This window comes from Halictus rubicundus, chromosome 1 (assembly GCF_050948215.1).
Source record: "Halictus rubicundus isolate RS-2024b chromosome 1, iyHalRubi1_principal, whole genome shotgun sequence".
Classification (NCBI taxonomy): Eukaryota; Metazoa; Arthropoda; class Insecta; order Hymenoptera; family Halictidae; genus Halictus; species Halictus rubicundus.
The window spans coordinates 26,879,107-26,899,526 of record NC_135149.1 but is presented as its reverse complement, the minus strand read 5'-3'; the positions used below and the strand labels follow the sequence as shown (position 1 = coordinate 26,899,526).

The 20,420-nt window shown below is 35.3% G+C and overlaps 1 protein-coding gene and 1 long non-coding RNA gene across 6 annotated transcripts in view; both read right to left on the bottom strand.

Annotated features, from left to right (window-relative positions):
• LOC143359213 (PTB domain-containing engulfment adapter protein 1) overlaps nt 1-20,420 on the bottom strand; it is a 57,608-nt gene that overhangs the window by 14,505 nt on the left and 22,683 nt on the right. The window lies entirely within an intron of this gene.
• On the bottom strand, nt 10,309-11,301 carry LOC143360462 (uncharacterized). The gene is made up of 2 exons (XR_013083283.1): nt 10,638-11,301; nt 10,309-10,537 (listed from the first exon to the last, which is right to left on the bottom strand). It is a non-coding gene; the product is annotated as an uncharacterized LOC143360462 (long non-coding RNA).

Here is a 20,420-nt window from a genome sequence, read left to right as displayed (position 1 = left end):
TGTGAGCTTGTTTGTCAATCTTTAGAGAATGTTCTACAATTTTTCTTTTATGCGGAAATCACGATTTTGTCGAAATGGGTTTAATCTTCCAGGGGTCTATCTAGTCTGGTCCGATTGGGTAGCTGTAGGACCTTCAGGATTTTTTTAAAACTGACCCGGTAGATACGTCGGTTTTAAACTTTTTGGGTTTGTTTGTCAATCTTTGGAGAATGTTGTAAAATTTGTTGTATGCAGAAATAATCATTATGTCTAAAGCACAGAAATGCACAGAAGTGTTTACGCTTGTGGTTATCATGAAGTCGCTGATCGGAAGTTGTTTAAACAAGAAAAGCCAAGAGTAATGTATATAAAAAATGGATGTCAATTAAAGAGAAGTACTCAATCTTTGAAGCCGACAATTTCCTCTGCTATAATATTTTTTTGTGAAATTTTCTCATTTCAACAATGAAAGATCGAATATCTTACGGTAAGATATGATGCCATTTTTAAAAAATTCAGTAGCAACTAGATTGATTTAGGACAGTGCTGTACACAAGGACTTGAATTGTGAATGTTCTAAAGTAAGTCGTGCTCGTAGAACTTTATAGACAAAGCGAATTTAGGGTTTGAAAGCATACTGTTGCGGCCGACTGTACCCTAGTACTTTTCTGTCCAACTAGAATAACTCTTCCTCTTCTGTGGTTGGAATTGTCGTTCGGATTGCGTGTGTTCCCCTACACGCCAGGTCCTGGGGCTCATGAGAACTGGGTCCTGTCGTTCTTGGTGACACAATGACTTCTCAACGTTGATGAGCTCGCTCGGAGGAAGCCGAGTCAAAGAAACTGGCGAGTTCATTCCGTATGAAATTGTACAATTCGTTGCGACACGGTGCGCGGACATCGATCAAACGGGGGAATCTCGACATCAAGAAATTGCTACAAGCCGCTCCGAGCCTTAGAACATCGAACAACAAATTCCCCAAAAGATTGCAATATTCCGCAAATCATTTTCCTTGTCTCTGTCTTGGAGTTCCCGAAAATAATCAAACACAGATTTCCGCTTTAAACTTTTCCCCTTGGTTATATCTTGCAGTTTCCGAAAAATAAAAATTATATTAAACCTTGCTATTAAACATTGCATTCAATTACAGACGTTCACACATTTTCCTACAATTTCTTCAAAATCTTTTTATATTCAAAAACATTCAAGTTGTCCCAGAATCTGAAAACAGTGTCACGCTTATGCGCATTCTCAAAGATAAAAATTTGTAGTTAGTATGCAAGAAATAATAATGTGATAATGCGAAAATACTAGTGAACAATGCTCCCAAAAATGTTGTGAATGCAAGAACATTTCAATTCTACTTATTAATAATTCTCATTGTACCTATGCTCTCGCTTTTGAATATGGAAATTAAAAATTAAAATTATTGAACGAGTTTATGTTTGACTGAAATTAATAGCGAAATTTATTTCTGCATTCTAGCAAGAGTTAATAATAATGTAATAATGCGAAAATACTAGTGAACAATTCTCCCAAAAATTGTGTGAATGCAAAAACATTCCAATTCTACTTATTAATAATTCTCATTGTGTCTATGCTCTCGCTTTTGAATATGGAAATTAAAATTAAAATTATTGAACGAGTTTATATTTGACTGAAATTAATAGTGAAAAATATTTCTGCATTCTAGCAAGAGTTAATAAAATGTAATAATGCGAAAATACTAGTGAACAATTCTCCCAAAAATTTTGTGAATGCACAAACATTCCAATTCTACTTATTAATAATTCTCATTGTATCTATGCTCTCGCTTTTGAATATGGAAATTAAAAATTAAAATTATCGAACGAGTTTATATTTGACTGAAATTAATAGCGAAATTTATTTCTGCATTCTAGCAAGAGTTAATAATAATGTAATAATGCGAAAATGCTAGTGAACAATTCTCCCAAAAATTTTGTGAATGCACAAACATTCCAATTCTACTTATTAATAATTCTCATTGCATCTATGCTCTCGCTTTTGAATATGGAATTTAAAATTAAAATTATTGAACGAGTTTATATTTGACTGAAATTAATAGCGAAAAATATTTCTGCATTCTAGCAAGAGTTAATAATAATGTAATAATGCGAAAACACTAGTGAACAATTCTCCCAAAAATTTTGTGAATGCAAAAACATTCCAATTCTACTTATTAATAATTCTCATTGCATCTATGCTCTCGCTTTTGAATATGCAAAATTAAAATTAAAATTATTGAACGAGTTTATATTTGACTGAAATTAATAGTGAAAAATATTTCTGCATTCTAGCAAGAGTTAATAAAATGTAATAATGCGAAAATACTAGTGAACAATTCTCCCAAAAATTTGTGAATGCACAAACATTCCAATTCTACTTATTAATAATTCTCATTGTATCTATGCTCTCGCTTTTGAATATGGAAATTAAAAATTAAAATTATTGAACGAGTTTATGTTTGACTGAAATTAATAGTGAAATTTATTTCTGCATTCTAGCAAGAGTTAATAATAATGTAATAATGCGAAAACACTAGTGAACAATTCTCCCAAAAATTGTGTGAATGCAAAAACATTCCAATTCTACTTATTAATAATTCTCATTGCATCTATGCTCTCACTTTTGAATATGGAAATTAAAATTAAAATTATCGAACGAGTTTATATTTGACTGAAATTAATAGCGAAATTTATTTCTGCATTCTAGCAAGAGTTAATAATAATGTAATAATGCGAAAATACTAGTGAACAATTCTCCCAAAAATTGTGTGAATGCAAAAACATTCCAATTCTACTTATTAATAATTCTCATTGCATCTATGCTCTCACTTTTGAATATGGAAATTAAAAATTAAAATTATTGAACGAGTTTATGTTTGACTGAAATTAATAGCGAAAAATATTTCTGCATTCTAGCAAGAGTTAATAATAATGTAATAATGCGAAAACACTAGTGAACAATTCTCCCAAAAATTTTGTGAATGCAAAAACATTCCAATTCTACTTATTAATAATTCTCATTGCATCTATGCTCTCGCTTTTGAATATGCAAAATTAAAATTAAAATTATTGAACGAGTTTATATTTGACTGAAATTAATAGCGAAATATATTTCTGCATTCTAGCAAGAGTTAAACGGAAGATAATTTTTTTCAAAAACCCACTAGCAGCGCAATCGGCGCACAAGCGCAGCAGCCGCGGCTCCGGCACTCAATAACTCAGAAACTCGCGTTTTCATGGAACGTTAGAACCATGCTCTCGCGTGGATCTTATAAATTTTTCATGACTCACAAACTGTGGGCAGGATTTGTTGCGCAGAACCAGCTGCGAAGCTGCACAGAAAACCGAGAACAGAGAGCCGGGCTGCGGTGCGCTCAACACCTGTTGCACCGGCTGCCACCGATCTACAGGGTGTCCAGCAGAAAAGGATCTCCGACTGAACAGAGAAATGTGCCACGCGCGACACGTGCTAGCTGCGCACGATGCACGTGCAGCGTGCAGAGCGCAGCGCAGGGGTGAGCGGCCCTTTCACATACCCGGCGACTCGCTTGATATTTAGGCTAGCACGTCAAATATCGCCCGACAGGAATCCAGACTTTGGTCGCTCGCACTGCTCGACCTTTGACATTAATCTTAACCAGCAATTTCAACTTATTGTTCTGGCTGGCTCAAATGTTACAGCGAGGCAGGCTTTGAGAAATCATGAAAAGTTTAAAAACAATGATGCAGTATATAATTATCTAAATTGTGTAAAATTGTTCCAAAAATATATCTACGTTTTTGTAAAGCACCAATGTATACGATTATTTGAAATTGCATAGAATTATTCCGAAGATGCAGTTGCATTCTTCCGATGCACCAATGTATACAATTATTTTATAAGTTTAAAAATCATTCTAAAAATAGGGGTACACTTTTCTGATACACTATATCTAAAATATGTATATAAAATTACTAGAAAGATGCAACTGCATTTTCTTGATGCACAGGCACCTATATACAATTATTTAAAATGTCTGAAGATCATTCTGAAGACACAAATGCATTTTAGTATTGCATCGATCTGTTTTATTTGAATTGTATAAAAATCTCTAAAAATAGAAATGCATTCTTCCGATGCATCAATGCATACGATTATTTGAAGTTGTATAGAATTATTCTGAAGATGCAGTTGCATTCTTCCGATGCACCAATGTATACAATTATTTTATAAGTTTAAAAATCATTCTAAAAATAGGGGTACACTTTTCTGACACACTATATCTAAAATATGCATATAAAATTACTAGAAAGATGCAACTGCACTTTCTTGAGGCACAGGTACCCATATACAATTATTTTAAATGTCTGAAGATCATTCTGAAGACACAAATGCATTTTAGTATTGCATCGATATGTTTTATTTGAAATGTATAAAAATCTCTAAAAATAGAAATGCATTCTTCCGATGCATCAATGCATACGATTATTTGAAGTTGTATAGAATTATCCTGAAGATGCAGTTGCATTCTTCCGATGCACCAATGTATACAATTATTTTATAAGTTTAAAAATCATTCTAAAAATAGGGGTACACTTTTCTGACACACTATATCTAAAATATGCATATAAAATTACTAGAAAGATGCAACTGCATTTTCTTGATGCGCAGGCACCTATATACAATTATTTAAAATGTCTGAAGATCATTCTGAAGACACAAATGCATTTTAGTATTGCATCGATATGTTTTATTTGAAATGTATAAAAATCTCTAAAAATAGAAATGCATTTTTCTGATGCAGCAGTAAATAAAATTAAATAAAATTGCTTTGAGTGGCTCAATCTTAAGAGGTTTGAAAACTGGTGATAAAATTGAAATTTTAAGTGTTTTTAAGTGTTTTTTAAAAGGATCAGCTGGTTGGAGGTTCGCAGGCCACCCGGTGAAATATTGTTTAGCAGTTGCAGGGTGCCGGTGAGCGGCTGGCCGAGGTGTCTCTTACACACGGCCATCTTTTGTCGACTTAGGAAAGGTAGCCCGCAGTTAAACTGGATCCCAGTAACACTATATCTCGCGAGTACCCGCGGAACGACTGCGACTTTCGCGTGATATTATTAGCATGCATTGCTCGATGCGGCGGAATGCATCATCCACGGGGAACGCAGAAAAATCGGGGTCCCTGAAGAGTTCACGAATTTTCAAGGTACAACTCGAACTTTTCTTCGCTCGACACGTGTGCAACACGTTTCCGAGAACCGAACGCTGCAGAAGAAAAATATTATTTCCCTGCCGGATATTATCGACTGTACAATGCATGTTTACAGTTGCAAATTGTTGTTGTTAAGAGTCCGCGGGATGGTAGACAGCACCGACGAGGGACCTTCTCCGTCAATGAAAATACCCAATGGAATGTCTCATCGAAGCGGAATTACGAAGTCCATTTGCAAATCATTAAAATGTATAATTACCGCGGAGCTAACGTCATGAATAATGTATGCACGCAGGCTAGCGTCGCCTAACCGAGAGAGACCATAGTGCCGCGCGAGACCAGTGCCCCGTTTAATGTCAACAACTTTCGCCACCAATTTCGTGCGGGCACCAATTCTGATCCCGAAAACGGCGGAAGCGACTTTCGTTCCTCGACCCGGTCGTACGTGTGTCCCCTCGTTTCCTTTTTTGGCTACGAAGATCTGCTGCCTTACTCTGCCGCGCCAATTTCGCCATTTTTTCCACTCCATTTTGCACGATTTTTTACCCAAATTCTAAGAAACTATTCCGATTTCCTAATCATTCGAGTACCAGCAATATTAACAATTTTTTAAAAATGCAACAAGCCACAGAGTCAGGACAGAAAAAATACAGAAATGTTCTTGCATCTTTGTTTTAACAAGAAAAAATATTCTTTTGTCAAAACTTGTTGAGATAGATAGCAAAAAAAAATTGGAATTGGTCCTATACGGCAGATAATATAGGTCCTAATTGATTACCAGCAATTTTAACAATTTTTCAAAAATGCAACAAGCCGCAGAGTCGGTACAGAAAAAATACAGAAATGTTCTTGAATCTTTGTTTTAACAAGAAAAAATATTCTTTTGTCAAAATTTTTTGAGATATATAGCCAAAAAAACTGGTATTGGTCCTATACGGCAGATAATATAGCTCCTATTCGAGTACTAGCAAATTTAACAATTTTTTAAAAATGCAACAAGTCGCAGAATCACTATAGAAAAATACAGAAATATTCTTGAATCTTTATATTAACGAGAAAAAATATTCTTTTGCCAAAATTTGTTGAGATATATAGCCAAAAAAAACTGGAATTGGTCCTATACGGCAGATGATATAGGTCCTATTCGAGTACCAGCACTTTTAACAATTTTTTAAAAATGCAACAAGCCGCGGAGTCAGTACAGAAAAAATACAGAAATGTTCTTGAATCTTTGTTTTCACAAGAAAAAATATTCTTTTGTCAAAACTTGTTGAGATAGATAGCCAAAAAAAAATTGGAATTGGTCTGAATTCAATCTATGGATTGAAACGTAGTTTAGGTAGAATGGTATAGTGAATTCTCGATGTATGTCAACAACAAGGGTCTCGGCAGCGTCATGTATCGTCCAGGAGACGTACCCGTAGTGGGGATACTTCCGCGACGCTTATCATCCAGGCCTTGGCGACATATACAGAGAAATCACTGTATTTCAAACACTATACAAAGCAGGTCTATTAAATTAGTACCGAGGCTGGATTACCCCAGTATGGATTCGTTTATAATTTTATTTCAGGAGAAGAATGAAAAATCGAACAGTAACGCGTTGGATAAAATAACATTCTGTACTCTTGTGTCTCAAATGTGTCGTTTTAGTAACCCTACGTGGATTCTGCGATTTATAAATGTTTATAAAACCAGTCAGTGTGCCCTGAAATGTGAGCAGAAAATATTTGAACGTTAATCAACCGCAGTCATCATCAACAGCCACAGCGTTGAAGCAAAGCTGTACGCAGAGTGTGCAATCGAGCGCGTCGCAATTATCGGCAGAGCCTATTAATAAAGCCCGAAAGATTGGAAAGGGCTAACTGTAAACACGTCTTCGAGCACAGCGTATAATTGCTCTATTAGACGACCGTTAGAGCAGAGTCTGTCGAGAGAAGAGAAAAAGCATGTTCGAGGAGAGAGCAGCAGCAGCAGCAGCAGCAGATGAGCTCGTCGCCATCATCGTCATCGGCGCGCGGCGGATCCAGGGGGAACCGTTTCCATGGAATTTTCTAATTGCTTGTCGAGACACTGGCACCGTTTAAATGTCCGTCGGACGCGCCAGTCACCGACGCAGTTTTTCCACGAACTAACCCCAACCCGCCGACGACCTAAGAGTGCTCTCGGTGTGCGTATGTTAATCGCGGGTTGCATAACGTTCAAGGTGAGAACTCCCCCTCTGTGTCCCGCGAATCGCGTTTCACCGTTGCGGTCACCACATCTGCAGCACACGGCCCGCCAATTAGTTGTCGTTGTTAATTTAATCCCTGACCCTCCGAGGCTGCTATTCCTCTCTTCGCACCGTTTGTTGCTGCGAGGCTCCAGCAGAGTTCCAAACCAATTCGAGGAAAATTTTTCGAGAAAAAATATTGAAAATACTATTTGAAGTAGTACAATTGAATGCGGTTCAAATAAAATGTAACTTCGAATAGAACGAAAAATTTCGGCAAGTAAAATATTTTTATTCTGATAGCCAGATACATAAAATAAAATATTTCACTGTTGTATTTCAAATATTTCCTTACAATGAAAATAGGTTGAGCAAATAGATAATATTGTAAATTATAATTTTTTTTTTCTATTTCAAATATTTCCTTACAATGAAAATAAGTTGAGCAAATAGATAATATTGTAAATTATAATTTTTTTTTTCTATTTCAAATATTTCCTTACAATGAAAATAAGTTGAGCAAATAGTTAATATTGTAAATTATAATTTTTTTTTTTTGTATTTCAAATATTTCCTTACAATGAAAATAAGTTGAGCAAATAGATAATATTGTAAACTATAATTTTTACCATAAGAAACTATAATAGTTAACAGAGTATTATTTGTAGCTTAATTAAGAAAATTTGAATGTAACATGTTGATAAACAGACGACAATTTCGACAATGTAATAACATTACACGCAACAAAATATTAGAAAAGTATAGTAAGTACAGAAGAAGAAGAAGTCTACAACAAATTGCAGATAAAATGAGAAACTCGACATGATATTTAACAAAAATACAAAGGAACTTCAACGGAAGCAAACATGTAGGACACAACAATCTCTGCACTCGGTTGTCACTGTCAAAGTATCAAACGCATTAACCGATGCTCTAAGAAATTATTTAAACAATCAAAACCAATAGGGTAAAGGAACCAATTACTGTGAGGGTACCAATTACTGTGCCTACATTAGTCATACTTATTTTTAAAGCGGAATGGATATTAAAAAAGTAATATTAAATTTGTTTTATTAAAAATTGACTCCCACTAATATTCGGACGCTCTTAAAAATCGCATAAGTTTGTCAATATTGGACTATACTACTAGAATTTTTTGACAAGTTAGAATTGGTTGGTTACATAACGCGAAAAAAATGTTTGATTAAAATTGCAATTTGTCGAAATTGCAGAGAAAGTACTAAAAGTTGTATTTTGCAACTTTTTTATGCGAGCTCATATTAAAAATTTAAAAAGTACGTTTCGTACATCTGTATCAATTGTACATATTCTGAGTATTTCATCGAAATCGGTCAACGTTGCAATGATCTACAAACGTTCAACGATGAAAGCCTAAGGGTGAAAGTCGCAGAATTTTGCAACGTTCACCGATTTTGATGAAATTCTCGGAACATGTATAATTCATACAGATCTATAAATCGTACTTTCTAAATTTTCAATATAAGTCCACATAAAAAAGTTGCAAAATACAACTTTTAGTATTTTCCCTGCAATTTCGAGCAACTGCAAGTTTTGTAACAATTTTTTTTTCACTTTATGTAGCAAACCAATCGCGCTATCTTCTTCGAAAAAATCGAAGTCGTATAGCCCAATATTAACAAAGTTATGCGACTTTTGCAAGCGTCCGAATATTAGTGGGAGTCACTGTATATGTATATCTCTTTACGAACCTGTTTTTGTGCGGTCCTTTAAGACTATGCGATTTTTTTTTGTGCGATTTTTAACACCCTTGTAATGTTCTCATCACAAGAAGATGAGTGTTTTGGACTAAGTAGTTTTGAATTATGTGCATTTTGAAAATCTCTCCATGTTTAAAATGAGAAATTAAATTTTTTTTTAATGTGTCCATGTGTAATTTAATTATTTATTTTGCTTGGAAAGCACTTTCTCGCTATTTCGTAAATCTTTGACACATTTTCTAAGTGAGACTTTTTTTATGCGTTCCCTCCCCACCGCATAAAAAAATTTTCTTTAATATGTTGTAAACAATTATTTGTTACAGCTATTTATGAAGTTTCTGAATATTTTTTTGTGCGGTTTCTTTTATGCGGTCCCTATCTACCGCACAAAAACAGGTTTGACTGCATAATTAACACGTTCACGGACAGTAAAAATTTCAGTCAGCTGCAAAAATAGACGGGCAATTTTTCTTGAAACTAGTTGTACTATCCGAAATCTGATTAGACATAAACAATAATAACAAGTTCACTGTCATTAGTAATGACAGTTGGTCATTACTTTGAAATGTATATTAATCACAAAAACTTAAGGTTGTATAAAATTAAATGACACAACAAGTTAACTGTCATTAGTAACAACAGTCGGTCATTACTTTGAAATGTATATTAATCACAAAAACTTAAGGTTGTATAAAATTAAATGACACAACAAGTTAACTGTCATTAGTAATAACAGTTGGTCATTACTTTGAAATGTATATTAATCACAAAAACTTAAGGTTGTATAAAATTAAATGACACAACAAGTTAACTGTCATTAGTAATAACAGTTGGTCATTCTTTTCAAATGTATATTAATTACAAAAACTTAAGGTTGTACAAAATCAAATGAATAAAAATTGGCTTTAAAATTTGAATGCTATGGCATTCATGTCATTTTGCGTCACTATGAAAATGAATGCTATAGCATTCACGTCCGCGAACATGTTAATATAGTCACAGTACATAGACGGATATGACTCTTAGGTTTCCAGCGTGCCCTGTGTACATATTTCAAATGCGACGCTAGGCGAGAACCACCGCTTTCGTATAAGAGTCGGTAAGAAGAACGGCGGTACTGACTCGTAACGAGAATTTACTGTAATTGGTGCCCCCACGGTAACTGGGTCCCTTACCCTAATGCGTGTAAACGCAGCGCAGGATTTTTGCAAGTGTCAATCGAATCGGACGAGACGAAGCTCCCTTATTGAACGGACCGACGGTCTCCTGAATACCGCATCCGGGATCACTGTCACATTTCCTAACGAGCGTGAATCGTTTTCGTCCGCGAAAACGACCGTCTGAATGGCTGGCCTAATGGCGCAAGAAGTTCTTTGTGCGGCCGATTGCAATCTGCGTGGAGGGTCGTTTCAGCGGATCGTCGCCCGGAAAACAGAAAGGAAATTGATTAAGCCGCCGAATGGTAATCTCCTGTTAATTCAATACTACGGACCGCATCGGTAACCCCGCGCGACCCATGACACTTATACGCGCGTTTCGTATCGCGTCCTCCGCCACTGATAACTGTCTGGCCTGCATACGCAACGACAATCGGTCCCGATTTTCTTTTTCTCTTTTTCTTCTTCTTCTTCAATCTGCTTATCGAGGCCGTCGATAGCATTTCTCGTTTTGTAAATCGTTCTCTCGATTCTCCAAAGCCCATAAAGATCGCTCGAGAAACTGGAACGTCGAAACGCGATCGTTTCGAACGGGATCGAGAGACTCTCATTGAGAGACCACGTGATTACGGAATTAATTAATGCGTTAATCCGCTGGTATCACGTGTTATGATCTACATATAACAAAGGCGAAACTGCGTTACGCAACAAAGGCTGCGGAGAGTGTTCGCGATTCATTCGACCCGTGGTAGCCTAATCATCGCTTTTTCGCGAAAATGGGTTCAACTTTGAGATTTAGAAGCTTTGCTGTTTTTGATAGTGTACAATGTGTCCTACTTAATTCGCGTGGGATGCAAGTTTTAAGTTATTAGAGGCTGGGGGAAGCCATCAATTTTGTTTGCGAGCTTGTGGCTCGAATTTGTACTGTTTTTTAGTTGTAAATCTCGTATTTTGATCTTTGAAAATTAGATTGAAAGTAAAACAACAATTGTTACTATATTTAGCCTCTAAGAAACTTTTATGAACGAGTTTTCATTAACATTTATTTAAGTCACTCAGAAAATCCAGAAAATTTAAATTAGATAAAAAAAATACATTTCGCGACATTTTCGACTTGTATTTTGTCACACTCTGATACATTTGTATTTAAGTCGCAAATTTTTTAATTGCTTTTGTAGGGTATGGGTTCTGTTTGAAATCTTGAGGCATTGAATTTTGTCCGATTATTTTTGTTCGAAGCATTAATTGTTGTCAAGTTGCAGTCCGTTGCATTTTCTTGGTACACTGTATGCATCGAGTTGCGTTAATCCGATTGGGAACTTTTTAAACTAATCTCTTCCGGGCCACGTGACAGGCGCGCAGTTCACTGTATCACGATTTTTTAAACACGCTTATCGAGAGTCGTAGGCCCCGATGGTCTCCATCCTATCGAGATACACTATTAATTCGAAGACACAACAAATTTCAAGTGTTACGTCTGATCATGTTGCTACTGCGCGGCAATTATGATGAAACTTGTGACGTTTTCGCCGCGTTATCGCTGAATTTGTACTTCGGTTCGACACGTAGTTTCATTGAATAAAATTGTGCGAGTTGTGTCAAATAAAGTCGACTACAGAGGAATAACGCAAGTCAGCGTAAAATGGTAAAAGATAACACGGCATGTGCCACATAAAGTTGTATCATTTCTTTCCAAATAAAATTGACTGTAGTGGAAGACTAGAAGATACGGCAAAATGGTAAAACGTGACACAGCATGTGCCAAATAAAATTGTACCACTTTTGCCAAATAAAATCATCTGCAATGGAATAATACGTGACAAAGCAAAATGGTAAAAAATAGCAGCATGTGCCAAATAAAATTGTACCACTTTTGCCAAATAAAATTATCTGCAATGGAATAATACGTGACAAAGCAAAATGGTAAAAAGTGACACAGTATGCACCAAATAAAATTGTACCATTTTTGCCAAGTAAAATCAACTGCAATGGTATAATATACAATAAATGCAATGGTATAAAATAACACAATTTTTACCGTATAAAATTGTACCATTTTGTACAAATAAAATTGACTGTGTTGGAACAGTATGGAATACAGTAAAATGGTAAAAAATAGCAGCATGTGCCAAATCAAATTGTACCATTTCTGCCAAATAAAATTAACTGCAATGAAATAGTGTGGTACAAAGTAAAATCATATAAAATAACACAATTTTTACCGTATAAAATTGTACCATTTTGTACAAATAAAATTGACTGTGTTGGAACAGTATGGAATACAGTAAAATGGTAAAAAATAGCAGCATGTGCCAAATAAAATTGTACCATTTTTGCCAAATAAAATTATCTGCAATGGAATAATGCGTGACAAAGTAAAATAGCAAAAAGCAACACAATATGTGCCAAATAAAATTGTACCATTTTTGCCAAACAAAAGTAACTACAATGGAATAGTGTGGTACAAAGTAAAATCATATAAAATAACACAATTTGTACCATATAAAACTGTACCATTTTGTACAAATAAAATTGACTGTGTTGGAACAGTATGGAATACAGTAAAATGGTAAAAAATAGCAGCATGTGCCAAATAAAATTGTACCATTTTTGCCAAATAAAATTATCTGCAATGGAATAATGCGTGACAAAGTAAAATAGTAAAAAGCAACACAATATGTGCCAAATAAAATTGTACCATTTTTGCCTAACAAAATTAACTGCAATGAAATAGTGTGGTACAAAGTAAAATAATATAAAATAATACAATTTTTACCATATAAAATTGTACCATTTTGTCCAAATAAAATTGACTGTGTTGGAACAGTATGGAATACAGTAAAATGGTAAAAAACGACACAACATGTGCAAAATAAAATTGTACCATTTTCGCCAAATAAAATTATCTGCAATGGAATAATGCGTGACAAAGTAAAATAGCAAAAAGCAACACAATATGTGCCAAATAAAATTGTACCATTTTTGCCAAACAAAAGTAACTACAATGGAATAGTGTGGTACAAAGTAAAATCATATAAAATAACACAATTTTTACCATATAAAATTGTACCATTTTTACGAAGTAAAATAAGCTGCAATGGTGTAATATAAAATAAATGCAATGATACAAAATAACACAATTTTTACCAAATAAAATTGTACCATTTTTACAAAAAGTAAATTGACTGTACGGAATGGCGTAAAATAAAGTAAAATGGCGTAAAATAACACTTGTGTTGATTGAAACGGAGAATGCAATGGAGTAGTACGTGAAGTAAAACGGTATAAAAACAACAAAAAATGAAGGAATGACGGAAGCGATTGTCCGAGGGTTCCCAAAGGATTGAAAGTAATTTCGTCAGCCGCGTGAAATCGAATGCGAAGTCATTGGCGCGTGCTGTGGCGAAATGAAGAAGAGAGGAGAAGAAAAGAAAGATCTCGCTGACGCGTTTCGCGAGTCATTACCCGGCGAATCCGCGTAGCGCCGTTAATCAACGATTTAACTATACATTCAGCAGGGCGAACCGTAATTGCCGCTACTTTTCCAGCGGATGCGGACAATTAGAAAATGGTCGGCTAGCACTTTCTCTCGGACCTGCACAGCGTGAATGATTTCCCGCCGGTAGTCCGTTCGGACGCGGCCCGAAAAAAAAAGAAAAGAAAAGAAACAGAACAGAAAAAACTTCTGTTCGATCGTGATCGTGTTCCACATTTCACGGATTTGTCGAAAACGATGACGATGCATTCTGAATATTTTTTTCCACTGTACCTTTCTCCATCGTTTGCAAGAATTGTTGCTCAGGAAAAAGCTTCTTTCACCTAACAGGAACACCGAGCTACAATTATAGTGTATAACGAATTGCGAACAGAAAAAATACGAAATAATTGAATTGTTACACTTTCTGAAAGGAATAAACATTTACAAAAATCGCAAAGCGATAGTGCAACGGTTACTCTAGTAAGTAGACTGTGAATCTTTCTAAAAATTCGTATTTTCATAATTAGTTGGTACGTACGTTAAAAAATAGAAAATTTTCTTTCGTCAGCCGGAGACTCATTAATTTTCGCTGGAGACTCATTAATTTTCGTTAACATATTCGCCTGGCTGTATTTAGAAAAGTGTGCACATGCCAGAAATGCATAAAGATCTGCAGTTTCCTAACGAGAGTACGGGACAAAGTACACGAGTGCGCTTAAAAGTGCATCTAGAGCGAGAAGAACGCGAGGGACGTTGCACCGGATCGGAACCTGTTACGATCCGCTGTCATCCTTAATTCGAACGATCGTGGGATCTATTAGGATCACTGCGGAAAGGCTCTTGGACCGACTTAATAAGAGATCCGATCGAGACAGGTTGAGAAATATTTATTCGCTTTACAGAGCGGCCGAGAGCCATGTATAGATCGCGAAGATTTTATGGCTCGTTTCCCAGCGTTTAAATTATTTATAATTACGCTGGGGATCTTTATTCAACATCCCACTTTTGCGGATTGTTGAACGACTACCAAAATAAGAGAAACATTTCGTTCGTCCATTAAAAAACTGCTAATAAATAAATAAATAAAGTGAAAACGCCATTTAATTTTGTTTAAAATGTTAGTATGCCGACCGAGGTTTAGAATACCCCTTTTATTTGGAACGAAATAATGTTTTCTTATCTCCATATCTTGTTAATTTGCTAATATATATAGTACGAAGCGTACTTTTATTTATAGTTACAACGATAGCATCGTTTCCACTGTTCGTGTAAAAACGCGGTAACGCTAACATGCTAATTAGGAAAATGTATAAATAAACCTCTTCCCTTGCACTAAAATATCGAGCCACACACCTCGCAAACACTTCGAATTGCATTTATTATATACAAGTACACATAAGTTCTATTCTCAGTAAGAGATCGACAGCGATAAACAAATACTTGCGAATCTAAGCGCGAAATAAATCGCCAAGCTTACGATTGAGATAACAAACTCGGAGAAAAATAAAAAGATAAGAGAGAGAGAGAAGGAATTTAATTAAGTAGACATACAGGAGAAAGAGTATGCTAGTCTACGGTGTGGTTTATCAGCGCATTTACATTTAAAATGTGCATAAACCACCGAATAAATTTCTACTTGCATCCTGTCCATTCATTATGTAACCTGTGGGAGATTATGTTTCCGTACTAGATACTTTAAGATTATATTTTAAACCACGTGGTGGACTTTTGCACGGAATCACTGTACCCAGAAAAATAGGTACACTGGCTCGCGAAAGTATTTGAACGCCCTTTAAAACAGTATAACTTTTTTAAAATTGCACCAAACGACCTGACTTTTCTTGAACAATTAGAAGAATTGGTTTCCCAAATCATGTGGAAAAAAGATTTTGAACAAATTGCGATTGGTAAGAATTGCATGAGAAAATAAAAATGGCACTTTTTACAACTTTCTTATTATGTTTGAGCCTGCAATGAAAATTTAAAATACGCGTTTTGTAGATCTACGTTATTTATTCACATACTCACAATTTCATTGAAAAATGTCAGAATCTATAAATTTTAAGCAGAAACTGACCAAAACTTTTAACGATTTGTAGCTCGCGCGTATATTAATCAATTTCAATAAAATTTCCAGCATACGTATAACTAACATAGCTCTACAAAACGCATATTTTAAATTTTCATTGCAGGCTGAAATAAGAAAGTTGTAAAAAGTGCCATTTTTATTTTCTCATATAATTCTTACCAGTTGCAATTTTTTCAAAATCTTTTCTGCACACGATTTGGACAAGCAATTCTTCTAATTGCTCAGAGAAAAGTCAGGTGGTTTGGTCCAATTTGAAAAAAGTTATACTGTTTTAAAGGGCGTTCGAACATTTTCGTGAGCCCGTGTATATGCATTTCGAAAAGATTCCACTGAAAATTGGAGAAAAGAGTACAGTTTATATTCGTCCGGCCCTCGCGGATTCTGCTGCACGATCCGAGACGGGGACCAATGGGAATCCGAGATTCTGGAGCACAGAAGGCGGCGTTAATTTATAGACACGACAAATCCACGACGATTACTGTCAGCCACCGGTGCCCGACAGTCGCCGGACACCGATTCGCATCTAAATGGACCGGCGAGTTTCGAATTTTCCACGTCTATTATCGTCCCGGGCGCGGATTCCAGCGGCGGGCCCGATCAATTGTGGGCAATTTCTACGCGAGGTAAGAAAGTAAATGGCACACAACGCGCCCCGCTAGAAAGTAGAACGTTCGAGAGAAGAGCCGCCGGGATTTCACTTACAAAAAGCATAACGTAATCTCGCCCGTAAACCTTTCGAGACACGACGCCGCTCTGCCACCGAGTTAGTCAATGAAAAGTGAAAACGTGCACCGTGTTCCTTTGCCTCCCAGCTAAACGATGCAGCATCGCATTGTCTCCCGTCCTCGAAATTTTCCTCTCGACCCATTCGAGAAAACACCACAAAAAACCAAAATCTTCGTTTAAATCCACGAATCCTTCAGTTCGCCATTTTTTAATATTTTCAGCTCTTAACCCTTTGCACTCGAAGCTATTTTAACTCCAACACGAAACAATTTCTCCGACATAGAATATTTCCCTTCTACAGATTTTCTATTTACGTTATACATACGAAAATGGTGGAATTTACTCGTCAATACTGAAATGTTTAGTAATTTATTAAATACAAACAAATTTAATAACGTAAGAAATATTTTGAATAATGATACAGCAATTTTTAGTGGCGCCTTATAGTCGCCATTCGAGTGCTAAGGGTTAATATCTTCTCTTTTTGTTCGATGCGTTCTTCTGGTCATTTATTCTATCGAAATTTACAGGACACGTGTAATGCAAAAACGGTTCAAGTCGAAACAGTTAATCATCGGATAATCAGGTATTAAGTAAAAGCAGTACGAACACGATGAGAAGTACAGTGACTCCCACTGATATTCGGACGCTCTTAAAAATCGCACAACTTTATCAGTATTGGACTATACTACTTGAATTTTTTTGAGAAGTTGGAACAATTGGACCGCTACATAACGTGAAAAAAGGTTTGATTGAAATTGCAATTGGTCGAAATTGCGGAGAAAGTACTAAAAGTTGTGTTTTGCAACCTTTTTATGCAGGCTTATACTAAAAATTTCAAAGGTAACTTTGTACTAGTTAAGTTAGGTCAGTATGGCCCTAGACATTATTAATTATATAGTTGCAAGACTGGTCCGCCGTTGCGAAAAGAATCGAAACTGAATTTATTCAAAACAATAAGCAAGTAACAAAAAGAAAGTACCAAAAGTTGTGTCTTGCAACCTTTTTATGCGGGCTTATACTAAAAATTTCAAAGGTAACTTTGTACTAGTTAAGTTAGGTAAGTATGGTCCTAGACATTATTAATTATATAGTTGCAAGACTGGTCCGCCGTTGCGAAAAGAATCGGTACTGAATTTATTCAAAACAGTATACTTATAAGTAACATATATGTTAAGTACAAAGATATAATAATGTAACATTATGATATAATATCTGTGGTCGCTAATGGACCTAGTTGTTGATGCGACCTGTATAAATAAATAAATTAAAAAAAAAAAAAATAAGCAAGTAGCAAAAAGAAAGTACCAAAAGTTGTGTTTTGCAACTTTTTTATGCGGGCTTATACTAAAAATTTCAAAGGTAAGTTTTGTACTACTTAAGTTAGGTAAGTATGGTCCTAGACATTATTAATTATATAGTTGCAAGACTGGTCCGCCGTTGCGAAAAGAATCGGTACTGAATTTATTCAAAACAATAATTATAAAAAGACTAACACTTTTTTCAACTAACTAGAGCGACGATGGATACTATAAATAACGTATTCTATGTCACCCGGAAGCATAAGAGCTCAATGTATGTTTATGAAACAGCGGTGTCTCATAGGCTATTAAACGATTAAACAAAGGTGAGTCGTCTCGATTAAAGTTTGCAATGGTCTCGAATTTCGCCCGGTGTGTTTGTGCGCGGCGTTTTAATCGCTCAGAAATTACTTTATCGCGCGTACAACGAGTCAGCGGGATAATAAGTCGAGTTTCAACATTCCAGGCAAACCGTTTATAAAACTATGCCGTTGAAACGGCCTCGGTGACTCACGACAATAAACAGATCGGCGACGATCGTTCTCGTTCCCTCCATCCCAGACCGCGATCAAACAGTTACTTGGATCCATTAATTACGGAAGAACAGGTAGGGACGATGACTTTCGAATCCGCACAATGGCACCGTTCCTCCAGCAATTAAACATTCCAACAAAGGCGAGTCTGTGCTGCGAAGACACACCGCTGCGACTCGGCCTACGGCACTGTTTCTGAATAACGAGACGGATTAAGCCTGTTTCACACTTGCAACAACCGTAGATACATTTTTAGTTGATATTGAAGAATTTGCAAAAGCTTCTTCCCGATTTCCAGGGACCTGGAGAACGTTTTTACTACCATCTTGTAGAACGTTGCGAGACTATTGTGAACAATAGTGTTTTATAAACTGAGGACTTTTGTGCAAAATAAAAATTGTCCAAGTCAATTGTACGAAAGAGAAATTATATGAAAATGTTCTATAAACTGAGGATTTTTGTGTAAAATAAAAATTGTCCAAGCCAATTGTGTGAAACAGAAATTATATGAAAATGTTTTATAAACTGAGGATTTTTGTGTAAAATAAAAATTGTCCAAGCCAATTGTGTGAAACAGAAATTATATGAAAATGTTCTATAAACTGAGGATTTTTGTGCCAAATAAAAATTGTCCAAGTCAATTGTGTGAAACAGAAATTATATGAAAATGTTTTATAAACTGAGGATTTTTGTGCAAAATAAAAATTGTCCAAGTCAATTGTACGAAAGAGAAATTATATGAAAATGTTCTATAAACTGAGGATTTTTGTGCCAAATAAAAATTGTCCAAGTCAATTGTGTGAAACAGAAATTATATGAAAATGTTTTATAAACTGAGGATTTTTGTGCCAAATAAAAATTGTCCAAGTCAATAGTGCGAAACAGAAATTATATGAAAATATATTTTCTCTTTTAATCATCTTAAAAAGTCGAAGATGATACAACAATATCCTTAAATTCTTGTAATGTCTTTGCAGTTTTGTATTTGAAATACTCAAGTAGAAACTATGGCAGCTTTGAAATTGGTGATTTTTTGGAACCACTGTATTTCAGTAACAATTTTTTGGAGCCACAGTATGTCAGTAAAAATTTGTTAACATTAAACCTACCAAGCACAAAACATATAATAGTGAAACTTCTGATAGAAGGGAGAAAATTGAATTTATTTAAACTCTGTACGATTTTCATTATAATATTTGCTTAAATGAAGAAGTCAATTCAGTAATTTCTTATGAAAAGGTTTTCATAATTTCAATAATTATGAAATAGAAAACCAGTCAATTTGATCGTGGTAAGTTTAGTGTTAAAATAATTTTTGAAGGTGTAAGATCATCATCAACAAAGTGAGGACTAGACTCGACTAAAAAAATATATACAATTGTAATAATGTTGAGGAAATACACAGAAAAATCATAGCAAGGTTAAATAAACGAGTTGAAATAAGTTGACTGTCAAAATAAATGTTCACCCTATTGCTGCAATCCATGCACTATAACTTTGGAGCGATTGGAGTAAGATGGACAGCTGTTATGACAACTCGAAGTACACAAAGTCTTCTCTGGTCTTCAGACACAACTTGAAACGCTGTTTTCAAGTTCCGTTCAACAAGTTCCACTAAATAGACCCCCTAAACAAAAGTTCAACTAAAAAATCCAAAAATCCCAACATTTTGACAAAATGCTGTACCCTATTACAATCTCTATAATTGTCCAAACATGGTTCCCTAAATTCCATAAAACCCCTACAATTTTTTGAAGGCACCACTGGACCGAAAAATTCCGTCCAACAAAATCCACTGAATAGACAGAAAGCCTCAATGACAAAACAAGTACAGAAAATATAAAGTCCTAAAGTCTCATAATTAGACTGCGGATCTTTATGCAAAATAAAAATTTGTTACCTGAATTACAACGAACTGAAGTCAAATAGAAATTTATTTTCTTCCTTATTATGTTTAGCAGATTGAAAACAATATAATAGTATGCTTAAAT